The sequence below is a fragment of the Pteropus vampyrus genome, unplaced genomic scaffold (assembly GCF_000151845.1).
Source record: "Pteropus vampyrus isolate Shadow unplaced genomic scaffold, Pvam_2.0 Scaffold63, whole genome shotgun sequence".
Lineage (NCBI taxonomy): Eukaryota > Metazoa > Chordata > Mammalia > Chiroptera > Pteropodidae > Pteropus > Pteropus vampyrus.
Window position 1 is genome coordinate 6,533,763 of NW_011888844.1, and position 9,539 is coordinate 6,543,301.

General features: G+C 37.5%; 1 long non-coding RNA gene across 1 annotated transcript in view; it reads left to right on the forward strand.

Moving 5' to 3' along the window:
- Positions 1–741: 741 nt before the first annotated feature.
- Positions 742–9,539, forward strand: part of LOC111740401 — a 10,022-nt gene continuing 1,224 nt past the window's right edge. Inside the window, exons 1-2 of the long non-coding RNA XR_002780601.1 lie at positions 742–834; positions 1,682–1,689. This is a non-coding gene — a long non-coding RNA (uncharacterized LOC111740401). The remainder of the gene's footprint in view (positions 835–1,681; positions 1,690–9,539) is intronic.

Genomic DNA, 9,539 nt, shown 5'->3' on the forward strand with positions numbered 1-9,539 from the left:
TAAACCTTAATTAATACTTTAGTGCCAGGAGGATATAAAGGAGAATTCTTTATCTCTTGGAGTTTGATAGCAATTCCATAGTCCTTTAGGGCTTGTTGGAATTGATTAATTGACTTAATATAAGAGCCTAAAGCTATGGAATCAGTATCTAATAATAGGTCTGAATGTAAGAATGGCCTTCCATTTAAGGCCTCAAAAGGGCTCAGTCCTAGTGCTGCATTTGAAAATAACCTGTTGCAGGAAGCAAAACCCGATGGAGGAATTTGGATGCTCAGACAACTTTGTTATAAGGAGAATTTATTGGCCAATGGAGCGCATGGGGTTAACAACACCATGCACGAGCTCCCCTTGGTTAGATTTATTATAGCTTATATTACCTCTGCAGTGTCCATGCAAGGGGCACATGATTCCTTTGTCTGAGGTTTCATGTGTGTGTCACAACTCAGAATGGGAGGGGGAGCTTCGAATGGGGAGCTACAAGTGGGGAGGAATTTCCAGACCACTGGTCATATTCATTTACAGGTCATTTTGCCTTGTAGAACCCGTGACCTTAGCGTTATCAACACTGTTATAGGATTCTTGGAAAGATGGGACACTGGGGCTATAAGCAGAAAGTAGCACTTATTGATGCTGGCACTAGCTCAGCAGTTTCCTATCCAAAGGCTGAGCCCCGATTGTAACAAAACAAGCAGTTTTACACAGTCTTATTGTTCCTACACAGCTACAGAGATAAGGAAGAGCATTAGTTGTATAGCAAGCTATGAATCAACAGATGCGAGCTATAGAGTCCTTGAGGTAGGGGAGATAGCTATGGAAAAACATGTTAGCTGGAGTGTCCTGGAGAGGGGAAAGAGGGCAGTCAGGAATAGATTTTAACCAGCTGAGTTGGTCATTTCTGAAAGCCCTTTCCTTTGCATTTTTCAGATGCCTCCTCTTACTCTCTCAAACCTAGTATAAAGAAAAGCAATTGGTAAGGCTTCTAACCAGTTTATGAAGACTTCTTGGATGAATTTCCGAATAGTGACCTTGAGGAATTGATTAGCTCTTTCACCCTTAATGGATGATTGAGGTCTCCATGAACAATGAAAATGATATTTGATTCCTAAGGCCTTCAAAATAGTCAGTGTTATAAAATGTAAAAGTTGGCCCATTGTCATTTTGGAGCGAGAAGGGAAGGCCAAATCTGGGTATAATCTCATGTAATAGTGTGTTGGTGCAGATTGGCGGTTCTGAGATAAGGGGTACGAGACTCGGGCAGTTGGAAGAAAATGCAGGGAGCCATAAGCAACTGTGACATAACTCTTTATTTCAGCAAAGGCACAGCCTGCCTCACAGGGCGGCAGTTCTCCCATAACGGCATGGCACCATCAGCCCCGCATGGCAGTGACACCTTTTATACAAAGGTTAAACAATAGTGGCACACTGCCAGATGATGGAAGCCCACACACACACGTACCAGGCACATGGTTACATAAGGGGAGAAGTGCTGAGTTTTCTTCTGCTTGGTAGTTAGCTACAGGTATGGGAGGGAGCCTGATTATTATCTTTCTTTCTCCACACAAATAGTTTCTTGGCTACCTCTGAAACCTTTTCAGTCTGAGTAGTGAAAGCTTCAATCTAGCCTGTAAAGGTATCAATGAAAAGGTATCAATGAAAAGGTATTTGAAGTTCCGAGAAGGAGGCATATGGGTGAAATCTATTTGTCAATCTTCTTCTGGAAAAATACCATGTTATTGAGCTGGTTGAACTAAGGATGGTTTTTGGGCCCCCTGTGGGTTATTAATAAAACAAGTAGAGCAAGCCAGTGTAACGTGTTCAATAGTTTTAGAGAGTCCCTTCCCCTTAAACACTCTGGAATCTATGGAGGAAAGAGCTTCTCTTCCTAAATGGGTAGAGTCATGTAGGAATTTTATTAATTTCCATTGAAGACTCTGAAGAAGGCAGAGGATTTCTTCCTCTTGTAACCATCCAAAAGATGTAGATTGAAATCCTTTTTGGGTGGCCCAAGTTTCCTCTTCTTTAGAGTATCTAGGAGTTAGAAGAGGACTGGGGATAGGTATTAGGGCTTTCTGAAGGGGAGGTTCTTGTAAGCCTGCCTTTTTTGGTGACTGCATCTGCAGCTTGGTTTTCTTAGGCAACTTCTGAGTCCCTTTTTGATGTACTCGGCAGTGTCCTACAGCTACCGGTTGAGGTAATTGGAGAGCCTCTTAGAAGTTGTTGATTTGAGAAGCATATTTAATGGGGCTATCTCAAGGAGTGAGATACTCCCATTCTTACCAAATGGCTGCATGGGCATGAAGTACTAGGAAAGCATATTTGGAGTCTGTACTTTTTTTTTTTTCCCTTTGCTAGTTCTAGGGATCTAATAAGAGCAACTAATTCTGCAAGCCGAGTAGTATCGATAGATAATGGTTGTGCTTCTATGAGGTCATGGAGGGAGATAACTAAATATCCTGCTCTCTTTTTACCTCTTCCATGAAACTACTCCCATCTGTGAACCAGATGTCATCAGGGTTCTCTAGCAGTTGATCTGTTAAGTCGGCTCTGGAGCTATAGAAAAGAGATCTTGATAGGAATGAAAAGGAGTATCTTTGTCAGGTGATGGTAATAAGGTTGCTGAATTTAAAGTCCACAAGTAAATATAGTTGTATCAGGGTTTTCTAAAAGCCTGATGTCTCAGGAGTCTGCTTTCAGACGACTAATGGTGACTATTGTCTTGTAATAAACTTGAAACTTGATGGTTTGTATAAATTTGGATAGGAGCTCTAAGAGTGAACTTAAAAGCCTCTTCAAGAAGAGAAAGAGCTCCTAGGATTCTTAGACAAGCAGGCCACCCTCGAGTAATGGTATCTAATCATTTTTATAAGTAGCCTATAGATTGATGAGTGGACCCTAACAGTTGAGTAAGGATCCCAAGAGCAATGTCATTTCTTTCTTGAATATAAAGTTGAAAAGGCTTAGATGGATTGGAGAGTTCTAAAGCAGAGGTTCTGATGAGTAAATCTTTAAGTTGTTGAATGGCCTCCCACTGGGAGCATCCCCATTGGAGAGAAATTGAGTTATGTTTTTCCTTTAATCTGTCATATAGAGATTGGACTATTAGCCTGTAGTTGGGAATCCAAAGCCTACAGTATCCAATGAGTCCTAAAAGTACTCTTAAGTTGTTTTTGAGTGGTTGGGTCTAGTAATTATGCAATTCCTTATACCTTTTCTGAGAATAGAATCTGGGTGCTGGGAGTCAGTGTGACCCCCCCAAAAGGTGACCTTTTGTTGGACTTATTGGGCCTCGGAATGAGAAACCTTGTAGCCTCAGGTGGCTAAGAAATGTAAAGTCTGAATGGCATGTTCTATAGCTTTGTCTCAAGTAGAAGAGCAAAGTAGGAAGTCATCTACACACTATAAAATGGATTCTCCTTCATGTTGTAAATCTTGTAAGTCATTAGCTAAGGCTTGTCCAAAATGATGAGGACTGTCTCAGAATATTTGGAGAAGTACTGTCCAAGTCAACTGCCGGTGGACCCCGTTAGGAGAGTCTCATTCAGAGGCAAAGAGAAACTGAGATGGTGGGCTGAGAAGAATAGAAAATAATGCATCTTTTAAATTTAAAGTAGTGAACCAATTGGTGTCTGGGGGTATGGTTACAAGTAGAATATAGGGGTTAGGGACTACTGAGTATAAAGATATCACCGCTTCATTGATTGTTCTTAAGTCTTGTATAAGACAGTAAGTCCCATCTTTCTTCTTAATAGGTAAAATAGGGGTGTTACAGGGAGAATTAGTAGGAACAAAAGTCCATGTTTTAAAAACTTTGATATTATATGTTGGAGACTTTGTTTAGTTTCAGAATTTATGGGAACTGTTTCTGATTAGGGAAATGAGAAGGCTCTTTTAGGATGATTACAACAGGAATAGCTGTTTTAGGTCTTCCAAGAATGCCTTGATCCTAGACTATAGGGTTGATACGGACCTCCCAAGTTTCTGAACTGGGGAAGATCTTAGATTCCTCTAATAATAAGAACATTTGTGAGGGAGAGGAGGTTTAGGTGCCTCCTAAAGTAATCTTGGTTCCTAGCCTATATAGGATGTCTCAACCTAAAAGTGGACTTGGGCATTCCAGCATAGGAAGAAAGGCTTGAGTAAATGAATACCCATCCCATAAGCAACATAAAGGTGGAGTGAAATATTGTGAAATTGGCTCACAGATAGTGCAGGTCTGTGAGAAGGGTCCAGAGAAAGAAGTAAAGACAGAGTAGGTAGCCACTGTATTCAAAAGAAAAGTAATAGTCCTACTTGCCATGTCCATTTGTACCCTTGGCTCCACTCCAATAATGGAAATCTTCTGTGGTAGAGCTGACTGGATGGTGCCTCTTCAGTCCGGAGTAACCATTTGGAAGCCTGTGGCTGGCTCTGACCCGGGGCTCTTTCTACTTGAGAGGCAGAAAGCAATTCAATGACCAAGCTGCTGACATTTTATATCAAGCAGATTTGGGAGGCTTTTCCTTGTTGGGCACTCTTTGGCCCAGTAGCCAAGTACACAGTAGATGGCATACTTGGATGAGTTTTTTGCCATTGAGAGTGAGGTACTTATGGACCTGGACTGAGATTGGCCTTGAAGGGCCACTAACATTTGGGCATGCCAAGTATCCCTCCTTTGTTCCTTATTCTGAGCCTGGCCTCTAACACCTGGTCACGGTTATAAACACAGTGGTTGCAGTGGTTAGCATCTCGTCTAAAGTGATTCTGGGCTCCTGAATAATCTTTTGGAGCTTCCTCTTAATGTCAGGAGCTAACTGGGTTATGAATTTGTCCTTTAAAATGGCTTGGCCCTCATAAGAGCTTAATTCTAAGTTAGTATATTTAATGAGGGCTTCCTGGAGCCTCTACAAAAAGCCTATAGGATTTTCTCCAGAGTCTTGGGCGATTGCTGTTACTTTTGTATAGCTGATGACCTTTTGCCATCCTTCCTTAAGCCCAGCCTTAATGCGTACAACAAAATGATCTCTTTCTCATTTCTCAGCGGAGCTGTTATAATCCAACCCAGGATCTACAGGAAAGACAGCTGTTTCTTCAATGGGGATTAGATAGATGAAGGCTATTGACATACTTTCTGGACTCTCATAAAATTCTTTCCTGTTCAGTATCTGATAAGGTTTGTCTCAGAATAATTATTGTTTCCTTCCAAGTTAAGTCATAGACAAGTGTAATATGTTGGAAGGTATCAATAAACCTATCGGAGTTGTCAGAATATCTTCTCAAGTCTGCTTTGATCTACTTAAGTTCTACAAATGAAAATGGTTTGTGGACAAATTGGGGTTCGGATTCTCCTCCAGGAGCTTCTGCCAGAGGACAAAATTTTCAAGAAGATAAAGAGAAAGCTTTAGGTGGTAGAGGAGATTTCCCTGGGTATGGAGGAAGTAGTAGTGGAAGGAGTAGAAGGAACCAGCAGTTTGGCCAAAGTAAACTCAGAAGGGGAAGACTTGTTAGTATGAAGGAAAACTAAAATTGTTAATTTAGATTTCTGCAAGAAGGAATCATTTTCTTGAAGTAAGAATAAGGCTTGAACATAAAGAATCTTTGTTCATTTACCCTGCCATTTGCAATAGAGGTCTAATTGGAGTATGGTGTTATACTCAATGCTCCCATTAATAGACCAAATTTCCCCATAAGGAAGTTTATATTGTGGCATACAGTGTTGCAAAAGGAAATAAGTTTCTGGTTTTTCGGAGTCTGTGGGAAGTATTTGGTCTTTACTATGAGACGCAGATCTCTGGTGCAGGAGCCATGAAACATACCCCGGGTGTGCCAGGCCCCAGGTGCACCAGGCCCTGGGTGAACACCACGAGCCTGTGGGAGGAGATGCCCCATCTTCAGAGATCCAGTTCTTAAGGGGAAACAGCAACATCCATAGGTCAGGGGTGCAAGTGGAGGGAGGGGAGAATTAGAGAGGAGGAAAAAAAAAACATGAATAAAGAATGGTAATAACTACATTCCTATCAATAAGTACCTCAAACGGAAAAAAAAAAAAAATAAGTGTTTCAATCAAAAGATTGAGTAGCTGAATGGATGAGATAATAAAATCTCTGCATATGTTGTCTGTAAAAGACTCACTTCAGATTAAAAGACACACAGACTAAAAGGAAAGGAATGGAAAAAGATATTGCCTTGATGGACCTAAAAGGTATTGGGCTGAATGAAGTAAGTCAGATAAGAAAAGAAAAATATTGCATGATTTCACATACATGTGGAATCTAAAAAACAAAACAAACAACAACAACAACAAAATGGAAATGAACTCATAGGTACAGAGAATATTTTGTGGGCTACTAAATGGGAGGGGGTTTGGTGGGGCAATGAAGAAGGGCAAAGAGATTAAGAAGTACAAATGGATAGTTACAAAATAGACAGGAAAATATAAAATTTAGCATAAGAAAAATAGTTAATAATGTTGTAATAAATATGTAGGGGGAAGAAGGGTACTAGATTTAGTGGAGTGATCACTTTGTGAGTTATATAGATCTCTAATCACTATGCTGTACAAATGAAACTAATACAGTATTGTATGCCAGCTATAATTTTTAAAAATCTCATTGAATTGTACAATGTAAATACGAGCAACTGATTGTCTATTACATTTCAATAAAGCCAGGAAAAAAAAGGGAGATAGGTTAGCCAAATTGATAAGAAAACAAGAATCATGCAAATGCTGTCTATAAGAGACCCACTTCAGATCAAATCACACTCATATACTGAAAGTAAAAGGATGGAAAAAGATATTTCATGCAAATTAAAATGGAAAAAAAAAGTCAGGGTTGCAATACTTATATCAGACAAAATAGACTTTAAAACAAAGGCTATAATAAGAGACAAAGAAGGGTGTTACATAATGATAAAAGGATCAATAAATCAAGAGGACATAACTTTAGTAAACATATACACACCCAACATAGGAGCACCTACATACATATAGCAATTATTGACTAACATAAAAGGAGAGATCAACAAAAATAAACTCATAGTAGAAGACATTAACACTCTATTAACACCAATTTATAAACCTTTCAGACAGAAAATTAACAAGAAAACAGTAGGCTTAATTAACGTACTAGATGAGATGGATTTAATAAACATTTTCAGAGCATTTCACCTCAAAGCAGCAAAATATATATTCTTCTCAAGTGCACATAGATTATTTTCCAGGATAGCTCACATGTTAGGACACAAAACGAGTATCAGTAAATTTAAGAAGATTGAAATCATATCAACCGTCTTCTCCAATCACTATAGTATGAAACTAGAAATCAATTATAAAAAAAAAATGAAAAATAGAGAACACATGGAGGCTGAATAACATGCTACTAAACAATGAATGGGTTAACAAAGAGATAAAGGAGGAAATCAAAAGATACCTAGAGAAAAATGAAAATGAAAACACAATGATTTAAAAATCTATGGGACACAGCAAAAGCAGTCCTAAGAGGGAAATTCAGAGCAATACAGGCCTACCTCAAAAAATAAGAGTTCAAATAAACAACCTAACCTTACACTCAAAAAGAATTAGGAAAAAAATAAAAAACACCAAACATAGCTAAAAGTGAGTGGAAGAAAGAAAATAATAATGATCAGAGCAGAAATAAACAAACCAGAGTCTAGAAAAACAATAAAAAGATTAATGTACCAAAATATGTTTCTTTGAAAGGATAAGAAAATTGATAAACTCTTAATCAGACTCAGTAAGGAAAAAAAGAGAGAAGACACTTAATATAAAATCAGAAATGAAAGAGAAGTAACTATGGACTTCACAGAAATACAAAGGATCATAAGAAAATACTATGAGCAATTATATGCCAAAAAACTGGACAATCAAGAAGAAATGGATACATTCCTAGAAACATACACTCCTTCAAGACCAAGTCAAGAAGAAACAGAAAATCTAAACCAATAGTTTACCATAAACAAAATTGAATCGGTAATCAAAAAACTCCCCAAAACAAATGTCCTGGAACAGATGGCTTCATAGGCAAATTTTACCAAACATTCAAAGAAGAATTGATATCTATTCTTCTCAAACTATTTCAAAAAGTTCAAGAGGAAGGAAGTCTCCTTAATTCTCTTTATGAGGCCACCATTACCTTGATTCTAAAACCAGACAAAGGCATTACAAAAAAAGAAAATGATAAACTGTTATCCTTTATGGACATTGATGTAAAAATCTTCAACAAAATATTAACAAACCAAATTTAGCATACATTAAAAATATCATGCAGCACGATTGAGTCAGATGTATTTCTGAGATACAAGGTTGGTACAATATCCACAAATCAATTAATGTGATACACCACATTAATAAATTGAAAGTTAAAGATCATAAAATCATATCAATAGATACAGAAAAAGCATTCAAAAAAATTCAACATCCATTTGTGATAAAAACTTTCAGCAAAGTGGGAATAGAGGTAACATACCTCAATATAATGAAGGCCATATATGACACACCTACAGCTAACATCATACTGAGAAGAGAAAGGCTAAAGGTATTTTCCTTATGATCAGAAACAAGACAAGAATGACCACCTTTACCACTTCTGTTCAAGATTGTGCTGGAAGTCTTAGGTACAGCAATCAGATAAGAAAGAGAAAAAAAGACATCCAAGTTGAAAAAGAAGTAAAACTATCATTATTTGCAGATGACATAATACTTTGTATAGAGAACCCCAAGGATTCCACCAAAAGAAACTATTAGAACTGATCAATGAATTCAGTAATGTAGCAGGATACAAAATTGATATCTAGAAGTCAGCTGCATTTTTATACACCAATGATGAACTTTCAGAAAAAGAAATTGAGAAAACAATCACATTTACAATTACATCAAAAACAATAAAATACCTAGGAATCAAATTAACCAAGGAGGTAAACACCCTGTTCTCAGAAAATTATGTCATTGAAAAAAGAAATTGAAGATACAAATAAATGGAAGTATATACCATACTTGTGGGTGGGAAGAGCCACCATCATTAAAATGGCCGTATACTCAAAACAATCTCTAGATTCAATTAAATCTTATCAAAATACCAATGGCATTTTTAAGAGAAATAGAATAAATAATCCTAAAAAATATATGGAGCCATAAGAGATCCTAAATAGCCATGGCGATTTTGAGAAAGTAGAACAAAGCTGAAGATATCACACTACCTGATATCAAACTATACTACGAGGGCTACAGTAATCAAAAGAGCATGGTACTGGTCTAAAAATAAGTACATTGAACAATGGAATAGAATAGAGAGCCCAGCAATAAATCCATGCCTACACGGTATTTAATATATTACAAAGAATGAAAAAAATATGCAATGAGATAAAGACAATCTCTTCAATAAATGATGTTGGGAAAATAGGATAGATACATGCAATAAAATGAAACCGAACCACCTTCTTACAGCATATACAAGAATAAACTCAAAATGATTAAAGACTTAAATGTAAGACTCAAAACCATAAAACTTCTACAAGAAAATATAGGCAGTAAACTCTCCGATATT